This window comes from Crocuta crocuta, unplaced genomic scaffold (genome assembly GCF_008692635.1).
Source record: "Crocuta crocuta isolate KB4526 unplaced genomic scaffold, BGI_CrCroc_1.0 scaffold420, whole genome shotgun sequence".
NCBI lineage: Eukaryota > Metazoa > Chordata > Mammalia > Carnivora > Hyaenidae > Crocuta > Crocuta crocuta.
In genome coordinates this window covers 609,230-635,901 of record NW_027528356.1, presented here as the reverse complement: position 1 = coordinate 635,901, position 26,672 = coordinate 609,230, and the positions used below count along the sequence as shown (strand labels likewise).

The 26,672-nt window shown below is 38.9% G+C and overlaps 1 pseudogene; it reads right to left on the bottom strand.

Moving 5' to 3' along the window:
- Nucleotides 1–12,014: 12,014 nt before the first annotated feature.
- On the bottom strand, nucleotides 12,015–13,102 carry LOC144223087 (E3 ubiquitin-protein ligase TRIM41-like; annotated as a pseudogene).
- Nucleotides 13,103–26,672: the final 13,570 nt, after the last annotated feature.

The following is a 26,672-nucleotide window of genomic DNA, read 5'->3' as shown; positions in this document are numbered from 1 at the left end:
TCAGATCACTTGGAACACGCAGGAAATCAATCTTCAGAGTGGCATAAAGATCTCCACAAGTGGAGGGACACAGCTTGGCAGGATAAAGGTACATGTATGTGAACTAGGGGAGATAAAACAGTATAGGCATGGAGGGGAGGGAACCGCTTCTGTGGAGACACAAAAGGGAAAGACAGAGTCTGTGGAATTGCAGTATTCAGTTAGTACAAGAGGAAAACCGCTCCAGACCACAGACTGGGGAACGAGAAATATGCAGAGGGCCAGACTCCATTTTGCAAACAGCTTCAAGAGATGAAGATCAGAGTTTTTAAAAGTATATGACTTTCTCCAGGCTTCTGACTTTCTCCGGACTGAAGCTGCCTTCATGTTCCTGTGCCTGGAAGGGAGGGAGCCAGCCCCAGATACGGTAGTGATCTCAGGGGTGCATTGGGAGAGAACAGTCCCCTTCCTCAAATAATGTGAGAAGAGGGTTTATTGCCTCCCCAAGGACAAAAGATCCTGCAGGCGCCAGCCAAAGTCCTTTTATCAGCAGGACAGAGTGGCGCTATGCCAGAACTGGTCTGCAGTCTGGGCAGTGCAGGGCCCTTTAAGACATCGGGTTCTGAATCACAGCCAAGTGACTAAGAGGCTCGGGGGACTGTGGAGTAGGACAGGACAACAGCCTTGCTACTCTGGGAGGGCTGCCTGAATAGCATGGTTTGAGACACTGGGTCAGGGGAGGAGAGATTGGGGTATCGCCATCTCTCCCCATCACCAACACAGGGCTTCAGGAAACAACACAGCCAGCCCCAGTGGAGGTGGGACCCACTTACACAAAATCCCACCCCTCTGTGTCTGGTAACTACTTATCTACCTGAGTGAGATTGATACTGACTGAACCAGATAGCTTCTCTTCCAGACCAGCACAGCACCAGTACCAGGTGCCAACAGACAACTGTCCTGTAGTTTTGTATGTTAGTCATTTGTCTTTTTCTTTTTTTCTTTTATTTTCTTTTATCCTTGTCTTTCTACCTTTTTGGTTTTGGGTCATTTCTTTGCATATATATTTCTTTTTCTGTTTTGTTTGTTTAACCAGGCATTTTTACTCTATTCTTTTTACACTTTTTCTATATCTCCTTCTTCTTTATTTTCCTCTCTCTCTGGATTAGGCCTTATAGTTTGATTCTCTGCTTTTTTTTTTTTTCTTTTCCCCTTTCATTTTTCTCTTTGTATGGGATCAGGCTCTGCCTCCCCCTTTCCTTTTTTCCAGGGTTACTTCAACAAACAATCAAAGCACATCTGGTGGAAAGTCCAAATACTCAACCACTACAAGCAAGGAGGACCTTTGTAGAGGACTGACCAGTGGAATAGAGCAGCTAAAATGCAACAACAAAGTACATGCAACACACTCCAGAAACACTTCCTGAAGTGCCAGGCCCTGGACAGTGTATGGCCCCTTTTTAATAGCAGTACTCACAGGTGCAGGACACGTTACAAGCTATTAAAAACACATAAAGACAAAAACCTAGCTAAAATGATGAGACAGAAGAATTCTCAAAAGAAAATACAGGAAGAAATGACAGCCAGAAAATTGCTCAAAACAGATATAAACAATATATCTGAACAAGAATTTAGAATAACAGTCAAAGTCGGGGTGCCTGGGTGGCTCAGTCAGTTGGGTGTCTGACTTTAGTTCGGGTCATGATCTCATGGTTTGTGGGTTCGAGCCCTGGGTTGGGCTCTGTGCTGACAGCTAGCTTGGAGCCTGGAGCCTATTTCAGATTCTGTATCTCCCTCTCTCTCTGACCCTCCCCTGCTCACACTGTCTCTCTCTCTCTCTCTCTCTCTCTCAGAAATAAATAAAAAACATTAAAATTTTTCGAATAACAGTCAAAGACTAATAGTTGGGCTTGAAAAAAGCATAGAAGACAGCAGAGAATCTATTGCTGCAGAGATCAAACTCCTAAGAAATGTCATGATGAATTAAGAAATGCTCTAAATGAGATGAAAAATAAACTAGATGCAGGGACAGTGAGGATGGAAGAAGCAGAGGAGAGGATAGTTAAAACAGAGGTAAAATTATGAAAAATGATGGAGCTGAAAAAAAGAGGGAAAGAAAATTACTAGACCATGAGGGAAAATTAGAGAGCTAAGTGATTTCATGAAACAAAATAATATTCATATCACAGGAGTTCCAGAAGAAGAAGAGTGAGAGAAATGTACAGAAGGTTTATTTGAACAAGTTATAGCTAAGAACTTCCCTAATCTGGGGAGGAAACAGGCATCCAAGCCCAAGAGGCACAGAGAACTCTTTTCAAAATCAACAAAAACAGGTCAACACCATGATATATCATAGTGAAACTGGCAAAATACAAAGATAAAAAGCGAATTCTAAAAGCAGCTAGGGACAAATGGGCCTTAACCTACAAGACTAGACACATAAGGGTAGTGGCAGACCTGTCCACTGAAAGTTGGCAGGCCAGAAGGGAGCAGCAGGAAGCATTCAATGTGCCACATAGGAAAAATATGCAGCCAAGAATCTTTTATCCAGTAAGGCTATAATTCAGAATAGAAGGAGAGATAAAGGCTTTCCCAGACAAACAAAAACTAAAGGAGTTCGTGACCACTAAACTAGCCCTACAGGAAATCTTAAGGGGGACGCTGTGAGTGGAAAGCAGAAAAGACTACAAAGGACCAGAGACATAACCACAAACAGAAAACCTACAAATAATACAATGGCACTAAATGCATATCTTTTGATAATCACTCTGAATGTAAATGAACTAAATGCCCTAATCAAAAGACATAGGGTATCAGGATAGATTTTTAAAAAAATCCATCCAAATTCTGCCTACAAGAGACTCATTTCAGGCCTGAGGACACCTACAGACTGAGAGTGATGAGACGGAGAACCATCTGTCACGCTAATGGACATCAAAAGAAAACTGGAGTAGCCATATTTATATCAGACAAAGTAGATTCTAAATAAATCGAAGACTGTAACAAGAGATGAAGAAGGGCATTATACCATAATTAAGGGGTCTATCCATCAAGAAAAGCTAACAATTATAAATATTTATGCCCCCGATGTGAGAGCACCAAATATATAAGACTTCTACTATTATTGTATTACTTTCAATTTCTTTCTTTATATCTGTTAGGAGTTGCTTCCATATTGGGTGCATAAGTATTTACAATTGTTATATCTTCTTGTTGGATTTTTCCCTTTATCAATGTGTAGTATTCTTTATATCTTGTTACAGTCTTTGCTTTAAAGTTTATTTTGTCTGATATAAGTATTGCTACCCTGGCTTTGTTTTTGCTTCCATTTGAATGATAAATGCTTTTCACACCCTTCGATTTCAATCTGCATGTGTCTTTAGGTCTGAAGTGAGTTCCTTGTAGGCAGCATATAGATAGGTGTTGTTGTTTTATCCATTCAGTCACCCTTTTTTTTTTTTATTGGAACATTTGTTTCATATAAATTTAAATAATTCTTAATAGGCATGTACTTATTACCATTTGCTACTTGCGTTTTGAGTGTTTTTGTAGTTCTTCTTTTGTTCTCTTCCCATGTGGTTTGATGGCTTTTTCTTTTTTCTTTCTTTCTTTCTTCTTTTTTTGGGGGGGTAATATGTTTGGGTTTCTTTTTCCTAATATTTTGCATATCTGTTGCAGGTTTTTGATTTGTGGTTATCATTTGGTTCACATGTAACACCATATGTTTATAGAAGTTTGTATTAAGTTGATGTTTGCTTAAGTTTGGAATCCCTTCTTAAAGCACTAAATTTTTACTGTTCCTCCTGCCAACCTTTTATGTATATGGTGTCACACTTTACATCCTTTTATTTTATGAATTCCTTGACTGATTTTTATAGATCTAGTTGATTTTACTACTTTTGCACTTTAACCCCTATATTAGTTTTTTAATATTTTTAAATGTTTTATTTATTTCTGAGAGAGACACACACACACAGCGTGAGCAGGGAAGGGTCAGAGAGAAAGGGAGATATAGAATCTGAGGCAGTCTCCAGGCTCTGAGCTAGCTGTCAGCACAGAGCCCGATGCCAGGCTCAAACTCACGAACCGTGAGATCCCGACCTGAGCCGAAGTCGGACGCTTAACCATACTAGTTTTATAAGTGACTGACCTACTACATTAATTATCTTTGTATTTGTGATATTTTTTTCCTTTCATAATTTTCTTACTTCTGATTGTGGTCTTTTATCCCACTCAAAGAATTCTCTTTGATGTTTCTTATAAAGTTGGTTTAGTGGTGATGAACTCCTTTAATCTGTTTGGTAAATTCTGTATCTCTCCTTCTATTCTGAATGATAGCCTTGCTGGATAGAGCATTCTTTGAAAAGTGTTGCAACACTCTGAATATATAATGCCACTCTCTTTTGGCCTGCAAATTTTCTGCTGAAAAATCAGCTGATAGTCTAATGTGTTTCCCTTGTACGTAACTGTTTTCTTTTCCTGCTTTAGAAATTCTCTCTTTGTCATATCCATAAGATACTTAGGGATAATCCTAACCAAAGAGGTAAAATATCTGTACTCTGGAAACTATAAAACACTGATGAAAGAAATGAAGAAGACACAAATAAATGGAAAAATATTCCATGCTTATGGATTGGAAAGAACAAATATTGTTAAAATGTCTACATCACCTGAAGCAATCTACATATTTAATGCAATTCCTATAAAAATACCAGCAGCAATTTTCACAAAGCTAGAACAGAAAATCCTAAAATTTGTATGGAGCCACAAAAGACCCTGAATAGCCAATGCAATCTTGAAAAAGAAAAGCAAAGATGGAGGCATTACAATTCTAGATTTCAAGTTATATTACAAAGCTGTAGTGAACAAGACAGTACGGTACCAGCAGAAAAATAGGCACACAGATCAATGGAACAGAATAGAAAACCCAGAAATTAGCTCACAACTATATGGTCAATTAATCCTCAGCAAAATAGGAAAAAAAAGCAGGAAAGAAAATCCCATGGGAAAAAGACAGTGTTCAATTAATGGTGTTGGGAAAACTGAACAACAACATGCAAAAGAATGAAACTGGACCACTTTATTACAGCATACACAAAAATAAATCCAAATGGATTAAAGACCTAGATGAGACAGGAAATCATCAAAATCCTAGAGGAGAACATAGGCAGTAACCTCTTTGACATCAGCCTTAGGAGCTTCTTACTAGATATGTCTCTTGAGGCAAGGGAAACAAAACCAAAAATAAACTATTGGAATTTCATCAAAATAAAAAAGCTTCTGCACAGCAAAGGAAACAACAAATTTAAAGGCAACTTTTGAAATGGGAAATTTTTGCAAATGACATATCTGATAAAGGGTTAGGATCCAAAATATATAAAGAACTTATAAAACTCAACACCCCAAAGCCAAATAAGCCAGTTAAAGAAATGGGCAGAAGACATGAATAGACATTTTTCCAAGGAAGACATACAGATGGCTAACAGACACATGAAAAGATGCTCAATGTCACTCATACTCAGGGAAATATAAATCAAAGACACAATGAGGTATCACCTCACACCTGTCAGAATGTCTAAAATCAACAACACAGGAAACAACAGGTCTTGGTGAGGATGCAGAGAATGGGAACTCTTTTGCACTGTTGGTGGGAATGCAAACTGGTGCAGCCATGGGGAAAACTATATGGAAGGTTTCTCAAAAAATTAAAAATGGAACTGCCTATGATCCAGCAATTGGACTACTAGGTATTTACCCTAAGGATACAAAAATATGGAATTGAATGGCTATATGCACCCAAATGTTTATAGCAGCATTATCAACAACAGCCAAATTATGGAAAGAGCTCAAATGTCCATTGAGTGATGAATGGATAAAGAAGATGTGGCATATATTCCAATATAATGGAATATTACTCAGCCATAAAAAAGAATAAAATCTTCCCATTTGCACAATGTGGACGGATCTAGAGAGTATTATGCTAAGTGAAATAAGTTAATCAGAGAAAGACATACCATATAATTTCACTCATATGCATAATTTAAGAAACAAAACAAATGAACATGTGGGGAAATAGAGGGGCACACCAAGAAACAGACTCTTAGTTTTGGAAAACAAACGGATGGCTACCGGAGGTGAGGTGGATGGGGGAGATGGATTGGACAGGTGATGACTATTAGGGAGGGCATTTGTGATGAGCACTAGGTGTTGTAGGTAAGTGATGAATCACTAAGTTTTACACATGAAACTAATATTGTACTGTATGTTAATTAGCTGGAATTTAAATAAAAATTTGCAAAAAATAAAAAGAGAAAAAAGAAAAAGTAATAACTGTAGTATTCATTATTAAAGCCAAGTCTATACATTCCAGTATAACTTGCAAAATAGTCTTTGATTATATTTAGTACAGTATACAAAAACCAATACAACATGAAATATTTTCAGGACAGTTATTTAATGGAGAGGGATTCGATGAGTATGTCATTTTTGAAAAACAGATACGGAAAATATCAAGAAAGCTAATAGGACTGATTATTTTCCCCTTACGATTGATAACACAATTTGGTTGATAGCACTCTTTATGGGAATTATTTTCTTACATTTAAAAAATATAAACTAAAACCTTTAGCTTTGTCTTATGAAAAAATTAAATAACGTGTAATTTGTATTATTTATTTACTATTTTATTTATTTATTTTTATTTAATTACATAATTTTTATGTATTTGTCAATTTTCAGAAAATAGAGAGTATATTCTTCTAGAATTTAGAAGAGAATTTCATGCAGGGCTTATTTAATGAGGTATGACAAGTGTTACAGAAATGAAAAAAGGATTTTTTAAATGTTTTTATTTATTTATTTTTTTTTTTTTGAGAGAGAGACAGACAGCGTNCAAAAAAAAAAAAAAAAAAAAAAACAAAGGATGTTGAGGGACCCAGGGACTAGCAAGAGTGGTAAATTGTTACCAAATATAGCCTGAAAGGGCAAGTGTGGGAAATGATGTTATTGATCAGTGAGTGCTGGAGGTATCGGAGAGAGTTATTATCTGAGTGGGATTCAGTCCCTGATAGACAGGGAAGGTGGGGAGATTGCCCCTGAAATCTCTTCCTCTTGCCCTTTGACTTTTACCTTTGACCAACCCAGCCATAGCAGACAAAGAAGTAAAGCCACTTGATTCAGTCTACAAGGGTCCGTCTCTGATGCACTGAGCAAAGTAGAGAAGGATAGAGGATGAACAGAGCAGGGAGAGGCAAAAGGAAGTTAGTAAGTTCTGTTAAAGTACAAAGTTATTTCTGTGGGCTTAATATGAGAAATTTTGAAAATTATTAGGTGATATTACCAAGATGGTAACCCAGGAAGCTTCTAAATATTCCTCTTCCCTTGAAGCACAAAATACGTGGATACACACAAAGAAATTACCTTTAGGAGATATCCAGAAACTGTCTGAGTGACTCCTACACATCAAGTGACTGAGAAAATACCCACATTGAAATGGGTAGGAAAAGCCCCATGAGACACACTATTGCCATAAACCCTACTTCCAGCACAGCGCCTTATACTCAGGATGGAATCCACAACTCCCAGCATCTGCCTGAGGAGTGAAGAGTTTGGATCATGCTTCAAGCACCTAGACTTTAAGGTTACCACCTAAAGTATGGGTCCTTAAATCACCTAGCTTTGATAGTTAACAGAGCTTGCATTCATGAGTCTCACAGAACCAAAGAAAACAAAGAAGCAGGGGTGCCTGGGTGGCTCAGTCGGTTAAGCATCCAACTTCAGCTCAGGTCATGATCTCACGGTTCATGGGTTCATGCTCTGTGTCAGTCTCTGTGCTGACAGCTAGCTCAGAGACTGGAGCCTGCTTCAGATTCTGTAACTCCCTCTCTCCCTGACCCTCCTCTACTCACACTGTCTCTTTCTCTCTCAGAAATAAAAAAAGAAAGAAAGAAAGAAAGAAAGAAAGAAAGAAAGAAAGAAAGAAAGAAAGAAAGAAAGAAAGAAAGAAAGAAAAAGAAAAAGGAAACAAAGGAGCAGTTTGTTGTTGTTGAGATATAGCTGACATATAACATCATATCGGTTTCAGGTACAAAGAAATAGTTTTTAAGGGGGCATGTGAGTACTCCCTGCACCTATACCTTTATGCTCAGTGCAGAGGGAACTGGTAAAAATGTCCATCTCCCTATTTCTCCCTGGAAATGAATGATTGCATACTTTTTAAGCTTCTGCTTGAGAGTCAGCCTTCTGATCTGCCTGTGTGTGGTTCCGTGGGATCCACCCAGAAGGTGAGAGAACTGGTGGTCACTTTCATCTTCCTCTGGCTCATTCCAACAGTAAAATCAAGTCTCCAGCTTCTCTCTAGAAAGAGCTTTCCATGCACCTAGCACCCCACCTGTTAAGGCTGCCATCTAAATGAAGATACAAAATGAATATGTTATTAATAATAGAGCAAGAAAATCTCTAAAAGCTTACCTTAATGAAAGGGAGATAAGTAATTTACCTAGAAGAGGTCAAGTTAACAGTCATAAAGATGTTCAACAAGGTAAGGATAGAAATGCCTAAACAAAGTGAGAATTTAAACAAAGGGACCATAGAACTAAAGAATGAACACTATATTAAAACTTCAATAGAGAGATTCAACAGGAAATCAGATCAAGTGGAATAAAGGATCAGTGAATTCAAAGACAGTCCAGTGGAAATCATCCATCAAAGGGTGGTGGTGGTGGTGGGAATCAAGAAGATAGTTTAAGGGACTATGGAACACCATGAAATGGATATAGGCATTATATGTGTCCCAGAAGGAGAAGAGAAAGAGAAAGCAGCAGGTAGCTTTTTCAAAGAAATAATGGCTAAAAATTTTCTAAACCGAGGAAAAGAAACAGATATTTAGAGTTAGGAAGCTGAAAGACAACAACATTAATACCAGTTCTTCTCAAACTCTTCCAAAAACTTGAGGAGGGAACACTTCTGTATTCATTTTATGAGGTCAGCATTACCCTGATATGAAGCTAGACAAGAACACTACAAGAAAGAAAATTACAGGTCAATATCTCCAGTGAGCATAGTTGCAAAAAATGTTCAATAAATGACTAGGAAACCAAATCCAACAGTACATTAAAAGGATTATACACCACAATCAAGTGGGATTTGGCCTTGGAATGCAAGGATGGTTCAACATAAGCAAATCAATAAATGTGATACACTCTAGTAACAAAATGAGGGATAAAAAGCATATGATTATCTCAATAGATGCAGAAAAGGCATCTGACAAAATGCAACATTCTTTAATGATTAAAATCTTGGTAAATTAGGTATAGATGGAGTGTACCTCAACATAATAAAGGCCGTATTTAACAAGTCCACAGCTAACATCATACACAATGGTGAAAAGCTAAAAGTGTTTCCTCAAAGATCAGGAAGAAGACAAGAACACCTCCTCTCCCCACTTCTATTCAACATAGTACTGGAAGTCCTAGCTGGAGTAGTTAGGGAAGAAAAGAAATAAAAGACATCCAAATCTTAAAGAAAGAAGTGAAATTGTTTCTGCTTGCAGAAGGCATGATTTTGTATACAGAAAACTCGAAAGACTCCACCAAAAAACTGTTAGAACTAATAAACTCAGTAAAGCTGTAAGACACAAGATCAGTACATAAAAATCAGTTGTGTCTCTATACACTAAGAACAAACTATCAGAGAAATATATTAAGATAATCCCATTTACAATAGTGTCAAAAGTAATACAATACTTAGGAATAAATTTAACCAAGGAGGTGAAGGATCTGTACACTGAAAACCATAAAACACTGATGAAAGAAATTGAAGACACAAATAAATGGAAAAATATTCTGTGTTTATGGATTGGAATAATTAATAATGTTAAAATATCCATACCACTCAAAGCAGTCTACAATCCCTAACAAAGGAAATAGATTTCTATCCTTATCAAAGCAATCCCTATAAAATTCCAATGGCATTTTCCATAGAAATTTTTAAAAAACTAAAATTTATGGAACCAGAAAAGACCCCAAAAATCTGAAGTAATGTTAAGCAAGAAGAGCAAAGCTGTCGGGATCACTCTTGTTGACTTCAAAGTATATTACAAAGAGACAATAATCAAAACAGTATTGTATTTGTATAAAAACAAATGCAGAGATAGTGAAACAGAATGGAGAACCCAGAAGTACACCCATACATATGGGGTCAATTAATATGCAAAAAGATGCCAAGAAAACACATGGCAAAGGATACCCTCTTTAATAAACAGTGTAGGGAGGGGTGCCTGAGTGGCTCAATCGGTTAAGTGTCTGGCTTCAGCCTAGATCATGACCTCACAGTTCATGAGTTTGGGTGTGGGCCTATCTGCTGACAGCTCAGAGCCTAGAGCCTGCTTTGGATTCTGTGTCTTCCTCTCTCTCTCTCTCTCTCTCTCTCTCCCCCTCTCCTGCTCATGCTCTGTCTCTCAAAAACAAATAAATGTTAATAAAAAAAATTTTTAATGGTGTTGGGAAAACTGGATAACCATATGCAAAAGAATGAGACTGAATCCCTACCTTATACCATTCACAAAAATCAAGTCAAAAATGGATTCACAACTTGAATGTAAGACTTGAAACCATGAAACTTTTTTTCTAAATAATAAAATTTATGTATTTACATTTGCTGATCAGTTAATGGCAGATTATTTGCATCTATGTGACCTCCTGAAATTGCAGAGCCCTACTGTACTGGCATACAACAGATGTAGCTAACACAAATTCACAAATTAAAATCCAGTTTCAGAAGCCCTTCCAAAGAGTCCTATAGGAGGAGGGTGAAGAAGGGTGGAATGCCCATGAATAGTCCACCCCAACATTTAATTAACAAACTGCTCATTGATGGGTAGAGTTAACTAAGAGCCAACAGGAGATTAAAAAAAAGGACAAAAGGAAATCACAACCTCAACTAATAACCCAGAGCCTAAACAACAGGTAATGTTACCAACGCAGTGATTCCAATGCTAGGCTGGGCTTTCTTAAAGATATTCTCCCTATCTCTGACTCAGAATTTCTAGTGGTAGGGCCCACTGTACTTTTGAAAACTGCCCTAGTTGGATACTTACTTGTCATGAGAGGATATAAGTTTTTATTAGCTGTACTACTCATAGCTGAGAAGATCTAGACTCGTTACTCTAAAATTGGGGTAATGCACAGACCACATAAGAGCTACCCTCTTTCTCCTGGTCCCACTGTTGAAACCCATCCCAGCCTTCACTAAGTAGTGCTATTTGTGTTGGCTGTCTCAGAGACCAATCTCCTTTACCTATATCCCAAAAGAGTAAGGGTCAGAAATAAGGTGCCAAGTATTAATCAAACTAGAATCAGACTCCAAGAAGTCACATGTCAGGAAAGTCTACAACAGACATCTAAATAAATGATGGTGACACTGTTAACAGCATGCCAGGGCACGGGGGCAGGTCATAACCAAGTCCAATACCTACTAGTAGCTATGTGGCCCTATGTGTATTATTTAAATCTATTTCCTAATCTGTAAAACAGGGACAGAAACCATATCAAACTTACAGGGTTGTTTGAAGTTTTAAATGAGCTAGTTCATGAAAAGTGCTTAGTACAGTGCCTGGTGTACATAGTAAGTTACCTGTTCAGTAAATATTAACTTTTAATCCTGGAGAAATTAAAGTTAGATATGCCTGGGTGAGTAAGTGCAGAGCCTGGTCTTCTGGCTTAAAAGCTTCTCCCTTTTATCTGCATTCTCAGGAAAGGTAAGAACTTCTAGTCAGTACATCAGACTGATGCAGACCTAACAAAAGTCCTCAGGGACAGAACCAAGCCATATCATGGGGTAGGTTGGAAACTCATTAAAAGACAAGTGCAGAGCATCTGAGTCTGACTCTAGTAGTCATTCCTACACTCCTGCTCCTTGGGGCCCTTTCCTGTTGAGGTCCCAAGTCCTTCCCATCTTTCTTTAGGGGTCTGAGTCAAGAAGAGACAAAAGACTCACCCAGAGGAAAATGAGACTGATGGCAAAGCCTGAGGGGCCTGTCACCTGTACTCCTACAATTAGGGACAATGGAAGTGTGAAACAGCAGTGGCTTTCCCCAAGAGATGCAGCCCAGTGATACAGCAACCCCGGCTTTGCCCAATTTTTTTTGAGGAAATGGGTCTGCCCTTGTCTTCTTCACAGGTCTGCTTCATCTGTGTACAGGATCCTTCTCACTCCAAACCACCTTGATGCCAGTAAACGCTTAGAAAAGGAGAATCAGCTCATCAGTGCATGAAGTCCTGGGGAGTGGGAGGGGACATATTTCCTTTTCCCAGCTCCTCTCCACTCCCAATAAACTCCCATCTTTTACTTCTCTCACTTTGTATTCCTGCACCACCTCCTCCAATGGCACCACACTGGGCTGTTTGTGGCTCCTGGATTCTTGGCAAACCACACAGGTGGCCTCTTCATCCACCTCGCAGAAGAGCTTCAGGGCTTCCTGGTGTTTGGGACAAATGCCCTGCTCGTTCCCACGGCTCCCTCGACCAGGAGTTGGGTGCATCTGTCGAATCACCTGGACCATGTTGGCCAGCTGCAGGTTGGGGTGGAAGCTCCGCCTGGGAAAGCTCTTTCGGCACTGGGGGCAGGTGAAGCACCTCCGAGGAGCTGGAGGCGGGGGCAGTGGGGTGACGGGGTCTAGCTCCTCTTCCTCGTCCTCCTCCAGCACTCCCTGCTCGTCCTCCTCATCCTCCCCCTCAGGTCCTCCTCCATGTCGCCCGAGCAGCAGTCCAAATCTTCCTCCTCGCCCTCCTCCTCCCACACATAGTCCATGTTGTCCCAGTTGGACCCGCCCATGCCACTGGTCCAGAACACACCCTCCTCTTCCTCTTCGACCTCNGAGGGTGGGCCCCCCCCCACCGGCCCCCACAGCCCCCACAGCCTCCACCTCCTCCTCCTCTCTGTCCTCCTCCTCCTCCTCCGGGTCTAATTCGTCCCTGTCCTCCTCATCCTCCCCTTCCCACAACTGGGTTACACACACTCGGCAGACGTTGGGCCCGCAGCCGATGGACATGGGGTCCATGAAGTAATCAAGGCAGATGGCGCACACTGCCTTCTCCTGAAGGGTCTGCACAGGGTTGGGTGCCATGGCAACGGGAGGTATCTTAGTGTCCAGTCAGCCAGTATAGATGGAAACCATGAAACTCTTATGTTTATAGTGGATAAGCTTTTTATTTTTTTACAAAAATATTTTATTATTATTTTTTAAAATATAATTTATTGTCAAGTTAGCTAATATACAGTGTAAACAGTTTGTTCTTGGCTTCAGGGGTAGATTCCCGTGATTCACCGCTTGCATACAACACCCAGCACTCGACCCAACATGTGCCTTCCTCAGTGCCCATCACCCATTTTCCCCTCCTCCCACCCTCCCATCAACCCTCAGTTTGTTCTCTGTATTTAAGAGTCTCTTATGGTTTGCCTCCCACTGTTTGAAACTACTTTTTTCCCCTACCTTTCCCCCATGGTCTTCTGTTAAGTTTCTCAAATTCCACATATGAGTGAAAACGTATATGTATCTTTCTCTGACTGACTTATTTCACTTAGCATAATACCCTCCAGTTCCATCCAAATCGTTGCAAATGGCAAGATTTCATTCTCTCTCGTTGCCAAGTATTATCTCGTTGTATATATATAAATGACATCTTCTTTATCCATTCATCAGTTGATGGACATTTGGGCTCTTCCCATAATTTGGCTATTGTCGATAGTGCTGCTATAAACATTGAGGTACATGAGCCCCTATGAGACAGCACTCCTGTATTCTTTGGATAAATTCCTAGTAGTGCTACTTCTGGTCATAGGGTAATTTTATTTTTAGTTTTTTGAGGAACCTCCACACTGTTTTCCAGAGCAGCTGCACCAGTTTGCATTTGCACCAATAGTGCAAGAGAGTTCCCATTTCTCCACATCCGCACCAGCATCTATTGTTTCCTGAGTTGTTAATTTCAGCCACTCTGACTGGTGTGAGGTGGTATCTCATTGTGGTTTTGATTTGTATTTCCCTGATGATGAGCGATGTTGAGCATCTTCTCATGTGTCTGTTGGCCATCTGGATGTTTTTTCTGGGAAATTGTCTATTCATGTCTTCTTTTCATTTCTTCACTGGATTATTTGTTTCTCGGGTGTTGGGTTTAGTAAGTTCTTTATAGATTTTGGATACTAACCCTTTACCTGATATGTCATTTGCAAATATCTTCTCCCATTCTGTCTGTCGCCTTTTAGTTCTATTGATTGTTTCCTTAGCAGCGCAGAAGCTTGTATGTTGTTGAGGTCCCAATAATTCATTTTTGCTTTTATTTCCCTTGCCTTCAGAAATGTGTTGAGTAAGAAGTTGCTGCAGCTGAGGTCAAAGAGGCTGTTACCTGTTTTCTCCTCTAGGGTTTTGATGGTTTCCTGTCTCACGTTTGAGTCTTTCATCCATTTTGAGTGTATTATTATGTATGGTGTACGAGAGTAATCCAGTTTTATTCTTCTGCATGTTGCTGTCCAGATCTCCCAGTACCATTTGCTAAAGAGACTGTCTTTTTTTCCATTGGGTACTCTTTCCTGTTCTGTCAAAGATTAGTGGGCCATACATTTGTGGGTCTAATTCTGGGTTCTCTATTCTACTTCATTGATCTATGTGTCTGCTTTTGTGCCAGTACCATACTGTCTCAATGACATACTGACATTGACAAACCATACTGTCTCCAGCTTTGTAGTAGAGGCTAAAGTCTGGGATTGTGATGCCTCCCGCTTCTGTTTTCTTTTTCAACATTACTTTGGCTATTCGGAGTCTTTTATGATTCCATACAAATTAAGGGATTGTATAATTCAGCTCTGAGAAGAATGCTAGTGCAATTTTGATTGGGATTGCATTGAATGTGTAGATTGCTTTGGGTAGTATTGACATTTTAACCATATTTGTTCTTCCAATCCATGAGCATGGAATGCTTTTCCATTTCTTTATGTCTTCTTCAATTTCTTTCATAAGTTTTCTATAGTTTTCAGTCTACAGATCTTTTACAACATTGGTTAGGTTTATTCCTGGGTATTTGATGGTTCTTGGTGCAGTTGTAAATAGGATCGATTTCTGGATTTCTCTTTCTGTTACTTCATTATTGGTGCATAGAAATGCAACTGATTTCTGTACATTGGTTTTATATCCTGCGACTTTGCTGAATTCATGTATCAGTTCTAGCAGCTTTTTGGTGGAGTCTTTCGGGTTTTCCATGTAGAGTACCATGTCATCTTAAAAAAGTGAAAGTTTGACTTCTTCTGTGCCAATTTGGATGCCTTTTATTTCATTTTGTTGTCTGATTGCTGAGGTTAGGACTTCCAACACTATGTTCAACAACTGTGGTGAGAGTGGACATTCCTTTCATGTTCCTGATCTCAGGGGGAAAGCTCTCAGTTTTTCCCCATTGAGGATGATATTAGCTGTGGATAAGCCTTTTGACATTGGTTTTGGCAATGAGTTTCTGGATTTGACACCAAAAGCATAGGCAACAAAAGCAAAAATAAACAAATGGACTACATCAAACCAAAACACTTCTGCACAGCAAAGGAAACAATAAAAAATAAGAAGGCAATTCATGGAATGGGAGAAAATATTTGCAAACCTCATATATGATATGGAGTTAATATCAAAAATATAAAAGAAACTCATACAACTCAATAGTAATAATAGTAACCAATTAAAAAATAGGCAAGGACCTGAATAGATATTTTTCCAAAGAAGAAATACAAAAGGCCACTGGGTACATGAAAAGGTGCTCAACTTCACTAATCAGGGAAATGAAAATCAAAAGGAGATATCAACTCACACCTGTTAGGATGTTTATTTTCAAAAAGACACGAGATGGGGCGCCTGGGTGGCTTAGTCGGTTAAGCGTCCGACTTTCGCTTAGGTCATGATCTCGCGGTTCGTGGGTTTGAGCCCCGTGTCGGGTTCTGTGCTGACTGCCAGCTCAGAGCCTGGAGCCTGTTTCAGTCTGTGACTCCCTCTCTCTCTGACCCTCCCCTGCTCACGCTCTCTCTCTCTCTCTCTCCTAGAAATAAATAAAACATTTGAAAAAAAAAAAAGACACGAGATAAATTCTGGTGATGATGCAGAGAACAGGAACAGAAACCTTTGCACACCATTTGTCAGAATGTAAACCAGTACAGTCACTAGAGAAAATAGTATGGAGTTTCCTCAAGAAAATAAAAACAGAACTACCATATTGTCCAGCAATCCCACTTCTGGATATAAACCCAAGGGAAACAAAATCAATACCTTGAAGAAATATTAGTACTTCTAGGTTGACTGCAGCATTATTATAATAGTCAAGGTATAGAATAACTTAAATGTCTGTCAACAGATGAAATGGACAAAGGAAATGTAAGATTTCTATCTATCTATGGAGGAAATCCTATCATTTGCAACAACATGGGTGAAACTGAAGGGGATTATGTTAAGTGAAATAAGCTATACAAAGAAAGACAAATATTGTATGGTATCACTTATATGTGGAATTAAAAAAAAAAGTTGAACTTATAGAAACACAGAGTAGAATGGTGATTTCCAGGGACTAGGAGGTAGAAAATGGGAACAGGTAAGTAAAGGCTACAAATATTGTTATAAGATGAATAAATTCTGAAGATCTACTGTAGAGCATGGTGACTAGAGTTGATATCACTATATTGTATAAGTGAAATTTGCTAAGAGGGTAGATCTCAAGCACTCTCATAAAAAAAAAGGCAGCTATGTGAGGTGATGGATATGATTTTGGGTTTTTGACAATGTATACATATATCTTTAAAATTTTTTTATGTTTATTTTTGAAAGAGAGAGAGAGAGAGAGAGAGAGAGAGAGGAGTGCTAGTGGGAAGGGGCAGAGAGAGAGGGAGACAAAGAATCCGAAGCAGGTTCCAGGCTTAACCCACTGAGATACTAAGGGGCCCTGACAATGTATACATATATCAAGCTATCACATTACACACTTTAAATATATGACAATTTTGTGTGTTAATTTTACCTCAATAATGTTGGAAATTTTATTTAAAATAAAACCACACAGGGGCACCTGGGTGGCTCAGTTGGTTAAGCGTCCGACTTCGGCTCAGGTCATGATCTCATGGTTTGTGGGTTCGGGCCCCGCGTCGAGCTCTGTGCTGACAGCTAGCTCAGAGCCTGGAGCCTGCTTCTGATTCTGTGTCTCTCTCTCTCTCTCTCTGGCCCTCCCCTGCTCATGCTGTCTCTCTCAAAAAAATAAACAAAACATTTAAAAAATAAATAAATAAAATAAAACCACACAGGGTGCCTGTGTGGCTCAGTTGGTTAAGGGTCTGACTCTTGATTTTGGATGGGATCATGATCTCACAGATCATGGGTTCAGGCCCCACATCCAGCTCTCTTCTGTCAGTGCAGAGCTCTCTTTGTATCCTCTGTCTCCCTCTCTCTCTGCCCCTCCCCTGCTCATGCTCTCTCTCAAAAATAAATAAACATTAAATAAAAGAAACCAGGCACACAAAGGGAAAACAAAGTTCCTTGGGATAATGCTATCTCCCATTCCATCTATTCTTCAGGTTTTTAATTCAATATTTTCTCTAAGCTTAGAAGGGCTATGGGCCAAAGGTACTTGGTGGTTCTGCTTGAAAAGAATCTCTATTTACATATTTAAAATTGTCTGATGAGAGCTGGAACTTTTAATCTCTTCACAACTGAGATAACACAGAATTATTTTTCTTTAAACACTTTTTCTCTAGTCTTAGCAATTTAATTTAGGGGAAAGTCTAATTCTTATATCTATAACAATACTAAACTTCCCATTCAATTTGCTGCAATCTTTGTGCTTCATATCTGAAATTTAACAATGTATCAGTAAAATTTTAGTGTTACCTTCTTTTATTACTATAAAAGGCAGCATTTTTAGGAAAATGCCTTAAAAGTATTAATAAAAATTGACTTCATTATTACTTTGTACTTTGAGTTCATTGAACTATGTGGGAGTTAATCTTTTGGCCCTTACACATGCCAAACTCCTTAGGGTTCAGTGTGTGTTTTGTGCATGGAAGAATTAGAGAATTGAGCTTTTGGTTTATTTCTCCAATATTCACTTGAATTGCCTTTGCTTCATTTTCAAAAAGTAGTTTCCTGGATCTCTATTCACTTGTATACTGCACTCTCTCTTTCCCTTTGTGAATTTGGACAATTTATACCCCTACTCTGTCACTGGTTTCCAGAAGTTCTGGTCTAGGAAGCATTGTTGCTTAGCAACAGGTTAATGAGCTCTTCTTTTCTGTGGCACACTACAAAAGAGCTGATCAGAACCTCCACACACTTACTCATCAAACAACCACAGATACAGTTTCTTAAGCTGTATTGCTGATGGATTGTATAATTTTGTCTATCTTTAAACTGCAGCAAGATAGAAAATGTATGTTTTAAAATCAAATGTTTCCTATTTACATAACTTGCTTGACTTGATTTTAAAACAATCTATTTTCTTAAGAAGATTCCTTTTCATTGAAATAACTAAATTTTTTCTCCCTATATTTAAACGAAAAAAACAGACATGATTTTAACCTGATAACAAAAACTCCGCCAGGATACCTTTTCTTACCAAAACTTGCTTCATAAAAATAGCATTTTGAATAAAGAGAGTAGTGACAAATTAGTCTTTGTATATCTCAAATCAAATTTAAATTATACAGCAGAAGCCAATTTGGGATTTGGAAATGCAGTACACCATACTCTGAGAAATCAAAACCTTTTCAAAAACATCTTTAGGAAATGCTAAAGTTAGGTTCTACTGAACTGGGGAGCAAAGGAAGCAAAGGCAAAGTTTGGTGTTTTCTCATCTAGTAATAAAATATCACAACACTGAGGACTCTTCACTTGCCAAACAAACTATTCTAAATATCCCTTTTTTAGGGAAGGACATAAAAAAGAATGCTGAAGGGCGCCAGTGTGGCTCAGTTGGTTAAGTGACTGACTCTTGGTTTTAGCTCAGGTCATGATCTCATGGTTCAGTTCACGAGTTTAAGCCCTGGGCCAGGCTTGCTGGTGACAGTGCAGAGCCTGCTTGGGATTCTCTCTCTCTCTTTCTGCCCCTCCCCCAGCTTGATCTGTCTCTCCCTTTCTCTCGCTCTCTCTCTCTCAAAATAAATAAATAAACTTGGCTTCCAAGTGAAGCCACTTGGAAAAAATACTTGATTATCTAAAAAATAATAATAATAAACTCAAGCTTAAATTTTACAAGATCTTAAAAGTTTTGAGACTTCTTGTGCTGGCCAAGATAGCATAAGCACACTACGGCCTATTTCTCCCATTCATTACAACTAAAGTTTCTGAACAAAATCATATATCAACTCTCTGTGAACTCTGAAAAGTAAATAGTGACAGAAAAATTGAGAGGTGGGAATCAAAACTCTATAAGAAGAACTCTGTACAGGAATGAGTTTCCCAGAATATTGCTAACTCTTCCAGCTTTGACATGAAAAGTGGCCCCAGTCACAGAACTCCCCCCAGTTATCATATGTAGGAAGAACTCCAAGAAAAGTCCTGTCTTTCTGACCAGAGGTCTAAGAAAAGGATTTTTTGTGAGCCAAAGAGATTTCAGGGGGAAATCCTTGTGCGTGTTCTCACACTCTCTCCTTGATAGGTAGATAGATACATGGATGGCTGGATGGATAGATAGATAGGTAGGTAGGTAGGTAGATAGATAGATAGATATAGGTATAGGTTTGATTATAGATAAAAATAGAACATATCTTGCTCTTTTTTTCTTTCTCTGCCCTGCTTGAGGGAGATCCCAGTTCTGGAACTATGAAAAGACAGAATGGGCAACAAAAACTCCAAAAAGTTCTTATGATTCACGTGTATGTTGGGGAATTTATAGGGAAGAGAGCTGGAGGAGAGGAGCCCTCAATGCAGTGCATGAGCTGCAGGTCTTAGGCTCACAACTAAGCTGCACATGCACAGAGAGACCGAAAAGACGTGAGCAAAAGCTTTGAAACCAGAGCTGCCATTGGAACCACCATCCACAGAAGGAGACATGATTTTCAGTCCGTATTTCAGTCCGTAGGTTAACTGACTATTTAAATCAGTATTCTCCAGGGGATTATAACAGGCTGTAGTGTCTCACAACATAATATTCAAAATGTCTAAGATACAATAAAAAATTCCTGGACACACAAGGAAGCGGGGATATATCACTTATTCACAAGGGAAAAGACAATCAACACATGTCAAACTAAAAATGATACAGATTTTGGATTATCAAATAAAAATGTGGAAGCAGCTATTATAATTATGATATTATAAGCTCTTAAGATAAATAGGAAGAAATTCTTGGCAGGGACATAGAAATTCCGAGTGAGAATTTTAGAACTGAAAAATATAATTTCTGAAATTAAAAAACATGTAGTAGATGGACTTCATGGCAGAATGGATATCATACAAGAGTCAGTGAATTCAAGACAGATCAATACAAATTAACCAATCTGAGAAACACTGAGGAAAAAAAGATGAAATGAACAGAACTTCAAGAATCTGTGAGACAATATGAAAAAAAAAATCTAACGTTTTTGCCATTTGAGTTTCAGAAAGACGGGGCAGGGGGAATTGGTACAGAAAAAAAATTTGAAGAAATAATTTTTGAGAAGTTAAAATCTGGTGAACAAAATAAATGTACAGGTTCAAGACACCCAGCAAAATCCAAGATGCCCAGTATCTCATAATCTGACTGCAAAAAACCAAAGATAAAAAAATCTTGACTGCAACCAGAGAAACAAAACAACACATTCAATACAGGGAATGACAATCTGAATTGCAATAACCACAGATGTCTAATAAAAAATTATGTAGGCCAGAACACAGTGCAACAATACCTTTAGAGTATTAGCAGAAAAGAATCATCAACCCAGATTGCTGTATGTGGTGACAATATATTTCAGATATGTGCTGGTTCTAAAATGTGTGCACAGTTCCACTAACACTCACTCTTTTACTTAAATAGTGGGGCCTAATTCCCATCCTCTTGGGAGGGATCCAGTACTGGGGATTCACATCTAGTTAATGTTACATGGTGGAAGCGATACTTTATGATTATGAAATTTCACTTACCACCCTTTAGTTGGTAGTAGTGGCCCATGGCCATCGTTGGAGTTTCAGTTACCACAGCATATTAACTAAGCAATGGCATAAAGTCCAAACTTGCTACAAACTGCTCTAGGTCCTCGTGAAACTGCGAAAGCATAATGTTGAACAAACTTCAAAACAGCTGCACTAACACTTCAGTGAAGCTCGATTTTAAACCAAGTAATGTTTTCCTACTCTTCCTGCCTGTCTCCCTTCTTAGCTTTTTGTTTCAGGAACCTGGTACCACCCTGAAGACGTGATGAACAAGGTTGGCAGCAAGTACACAATTTGTGTCGGAACCAGCTCACCCCTGTATTTTTCTATACGCTCCCAGCCCCTTCCTCCAGGTGGGCTTGCAATGTCGAAGGCCTCAGCCTGCGGCAGCCTCCCCGGCCTAGCCAAGCAATAAAGCTATTATTCTCCTGTTTGTCCCAAACACTGTCTTCATGTTATATTTTGGCTCCAAAGTGCAGGAGTCGGTTTTCGAGGATGCTCAGTTCTGTGTAAATAACAGATGGCGTCATGCTCAGTGACCCATGAGGTCACTTCTTGCAGAGTCTGTCGGTGACCAGTCACACACAGACGGCGGAGCATGTGGTTGTGCTGCCCCCTATCTCCAGGGGTTAGACCCACATGATACTTTATAGAAGGGGATCAGTAAAGCAGAATTGGAATCACTGTAAACAGGGTCGTGGGAGAAACAGCCGACCGTGGCATGGCAGCACTTCCACATTGCAGAGCCTCAGATGTGCAGCCAGAAGGACTGGTCAAGGTGAGTGTATTGAATATTGCAGGACAGTGCTGTGACAGAAAGGGTGAAGATGTCCCATTCAAGGCACCTGGAGATATTTCATGACGTTAAAAGCACAAACAGAAAATGTTAAAAGTGGATCCAGACTTAGAAACGATTATGACAAGCTGTCAAATAAGTCATACAACTTATGAAAAAGGCAAACACTCCTCAAAAGACTCTTAATAAACTTTTTACAAAGACAAAAAGCACTTTCTCTTATTGTTAATGTTTGCAATTGCAGGGTACAAAATAAATATTAATTTTACTATTTTACTTATTTTCTTATATGTTTATAACTGATGGTATACATTTTTAATGTTTTTAATTTTTAATCTGATTAAAAAATTTTTTTTGAGAGAAAGAGAGAGGATGCAAGTGAGCGAGGGGCAGAGATGGACTGAGAGAGAATCCCAGAGAGAGAAAAGCAGAGCTCTCCCAAAGCGGGCTCGAGCTCACTCGAGCTCGAAGTGGGTCTCAAACTCACAAACCATGAGATCATTACCTGAGCCGAGGTCCAATGCTTAACTGACTGAGCCACCCAAGCGCCCCGAGTTTTTAATGTTTCTATGAAACTTTCCAGAAGTCACAGAAAATCATAATTTTACTCATTGATTACTACGGTTGCATGACACAGTTTAGCATGCCTGGCCATTTGTACAGTTTTGTACTGCTGTGTAAAGCAGAGACTGCTTTATGTTAGGAGGCTCTGTGTGTTAAAAGTGCAAACACTTCTCTGGAGGATGTGGATATTTTTGTTTTGGCAGGCCATCACTGGGTTAGCCTCACACCACACAAGCCTGTCTTGCCCTCTGTTGGTGGTGATCGCAATGCTGGTTAATTTTCAAAGTGCTGCTGCTTTGCCTCCCCCCCATGCAACTCCGGGCTAAGCACGGACATGTGTTTGCTCATACACAGAATCGGAAGCTCCCTTTCCAGCTCTCTCCTCTCCAGGGTCGCCCAGACTCTCTGGCTTCCAGAGGCTTTACATGGTGCTCTGGCTAGAAAGATGAAGTTTCTCCCTAATTACTACCTGCCAACATGTCCCATGATTTTGTCAAAAGGAACTGCCCTCAGGCAAAATGAGAGAAAACAGAAAAAAGCATGCATTTCATACACATTCTCCAGACCCCAGGTCCCTTTCCCTGCCTTCAGGCTAAAAAGACAGGTCTTCTCTGAGGGATGAGCTTACCACTATCTTTTGGCCTCTGCAATGCTTCTCCGCATCTAGGGTGAAGTTCAGGTCAAGACTGAGAGAGAAAAAAAATTAGGAAAAAATAGATATTACTGCCATCCTCTGTGGCTCACAGAAACCCGATTACCAGACTTTTAAAAGAAAGTTCCAGACTGGTTTCCTATCAACAGTGTGAAAGTTCCAACTCCTCCTCACCTTCATTGGCACTCGGTAATATGTACTCTTAATTTTAGCCATTCTAGTGGGGGTGTAGTAGGATCTCATGGTGGTTTTTAAAAAGCTTTACTGAGACATAATTCACATATGATTCATCCACCTGAAGCTTGAAATTCAATGGTTTTGGTATACTACAATACTAATTTGTTTGTAAATTTTGGTATGTTAAAATATCTATCACATAACATTTCTCATTTAACCATTTTTTAGTGTACAGCTGGATAGCTTTAATTACATTCATGATGGCATGCAGCCACCACCACTCTCTGCCTCCCAGACTTTCATCACCACGAACAGAAACTGTACCATTAAGCAATAACACCCATTTTCTCCATCTCCCCAGCTCCTGGTAACCTCTGATCTGATTTCTATATCTGTGAATTTGATCATTCTTCATATTTCATTTAAGACAAATTATATAATATCCTTTTGTGTCTCACTACTTTCACTTTGCCTAATGTTTTCTAGATTCATCCATGTTGTGGCAAGTATCAGTACTTCCTTTTTATAGCAGAATAATATTCCATTGTGTTCATATGTCACATGATTATGGAATGATTGTGTTATCAATCCAGTCATCTCTTGATAGGCATTTGTGTTGTTTTCACCTTTTAGCTAGTGTGAATCACACTGGCATGAACATTGGCATATTTGTTTGAGTCCATTCCATTGTCCACATTGGACATTTGAGTCCACATTTCCATTGTAGCATTCCTTTGGATATATACATAGGAGTGGAATGCTGAATTATATACTAATTCTTTTTTTTTTTAACCTTTTTTAAAGTGTTTATTTATTTTTGAGAGAGAGAGCACACAAGCCTGGAAGAGGCAGAAAGAGGGAGACAGAGGACCCAAAGCTGGCTCTATGGAGACAGCAGAGAGCTTCATGCGGGGCTCAAACTCACAAACCTGCCATGACCTGAGCCAAAGTTGGATGCTTAACTGACTGAACCACACAAGCACCCCCTATTTCTACCTTTTTAAGAAAACAGAAAACTTTTTTTCCATTGTGGCTTCAACATTTTTTATTCCCACCAGGGATATATGAGAGTTCTAATTTGTCTACATTCACATCAACGTGCAATATTTTCCATTTTTTAAAACTGTAACCATTTTAGTGTGTTTATCTCAATGTGGTTTTGGATTGCATTTCCATAATGACAGGCGATGTTGAGTATCTTTTCATGCTTCTTTTCCATGTGTATAACTTCTTTGGAGAAAATCTATTCAAATCCTTTTCACTTTTGAATTGTATTTGGGTTTTTTGTTGTTGATTTTCACGAGGTTTTTAAAGGTTTTTATTTAAATTCCAGTCAGTTAACATATAATGTAATTGATATTAATTTCAGGTGTACAATATGGTGATTCAACACTTCCATACAACACGCAGGGCTCATCACAACTAGTGCAATCCTTAATCCCATCATCTATTTCACTCATCCTCCCACCCCATCTCCCCTCTGGTAATGATCAATTTATTCTCTATAGTTAAAAGTCTGTTTCTTGATTTGCCTCTCTCTCTTTTTTTCCCCTCTGCTCATTTGTTTTGTTTCTTAAATTATACATATGAGTGAAATCATTTAGTATTTGTCTTTCTCTGATTGACATATTTCACTTAGTGTTATACTCTTTAGCTCCATCCATGTTGTTCAAATGGTAAGACTTCATTCTTTTCTATGGGTGCTTAATAGTCTATTAAACACACAAATATATATATAACATATTCTTTGTCCATTCATCAGTCAGTGAATATTGGGCTCTTTCCATAATTAGCCTATTGTTTGATAATGCTGCTGTAACCATTGGGCTGCATATATCCCTTTGAATTAGCATTTTTGTACTCTTTGGGTAAAAATCTGGTAGCATAATGGCTGGATTATAGGGTAGTTCTTTTTTTTTTATGTATATTCATTTTTTGAGAGGTCTCGCACCTCTCTCTCTGCTGGATGGATAGATAGATAGGTAGAATCCAAAGCAGGCTCCAGGCTCTGAGCTGTCAGCACAGAGCCTGACGTGGGGCTCGAACCCACGAATTGCAAGATCATGATGTGCGCCGAAGTCAGATGCTTAATCGACTGAGCCACCGAGGCGCCCCAGGGTAGTTCTGTTTTTAACTTTTTGAGGAAACTTCGTACTGTTTTCCAGAGTGGCTGCACCACAGGTTACAGACACACCAACAGTGTAAGAGAGTTCCCCTTCCTCCACATCTTTGCCAATATGTGTTGTTCCTTGTGTTGTTCTTAGGCATTCTGACAAGAGGTGATATCTCATTGTGATTTTGTGTTTTCCTGAAGATGAGTGATATTGAGCATCTTTTCATATGTCTGTTGGCCATTTATATGTCTTCTTGGGGGAAAATGTCTATTCATTTCTTCTGACTATTTTTAATTGGATTATTCTTTTTTTTTTTTTTGGTGTTGAATTGTATAAATGCTTGAAATATTTTGGATACTAACCCTTTATCAGGTATGCCATTTGCAAATATCTTCTCCCATTCTGTAGGTTGCCTTTTAATTTTCTTGACTGTTTCCTTCACTGTGCAGATTTTTTTTTTTTTTTGATGAAATCTCAATAGTTTATTTTTGCTTTTGTTTCCCTTGCCTCAAGAGACATATCTAGTAAGAAACTGCTGTGGCCAATGTCAAAGAAGTTACTACTTATGTTCTCTACTAATGGTTTCAGGTCTCACATTAGGTCTTTAATCCATTTTGAACTTATTTTTGTATATGGTATAAGAAAGTGGTCCAGTTTCATTCTTTTGCTGTCCAGTTTTCCCAACACCATTTGTTGAATACTGTCTTTTTCCCATTGGATTTTCTTTCCTGCTTTGTTGAATATAAACTGACCATATACTTGTGGGTTAAAATTCTGGGTTTTCTATTTTGTTCTGTTGACCTATGTGTCTATTTTCTGCCAGTACCATACTGTTATAATTACTACAGCTTTGTAATATAACTTGAATTCTGGAATTGTCATGCCTCCAGCTTTGCTTTTCTTTTTAAAGGTCACTTTGGCTATTCAGGGTCTTATGTGGTTCCATGGAAATTTTAGGATTGTTTGTTCTATTTCTGTGAAAAACACTATTGTATTTTTTTAAGTTTATTTTTTTATTTTTGAGAGAGATGTAGAGAGCATGAGCTGGGGAGAGGCAGATAGAGAGGGAGACAGAGAATCCCAAGCAGGTTCCACGCTGCTGCACAGAGATTGATGCAGGGCTCAAACCCCTGAAACCAGGAATCATGATCTGTTCCAAAACCAAGAGTCCGATGCTTAACCAACTGAGCCACCCAGGTGCCCCAATGCTGTTGTATTTTGATAGGAATTGGATTAAATATGTAGACTGCTTTG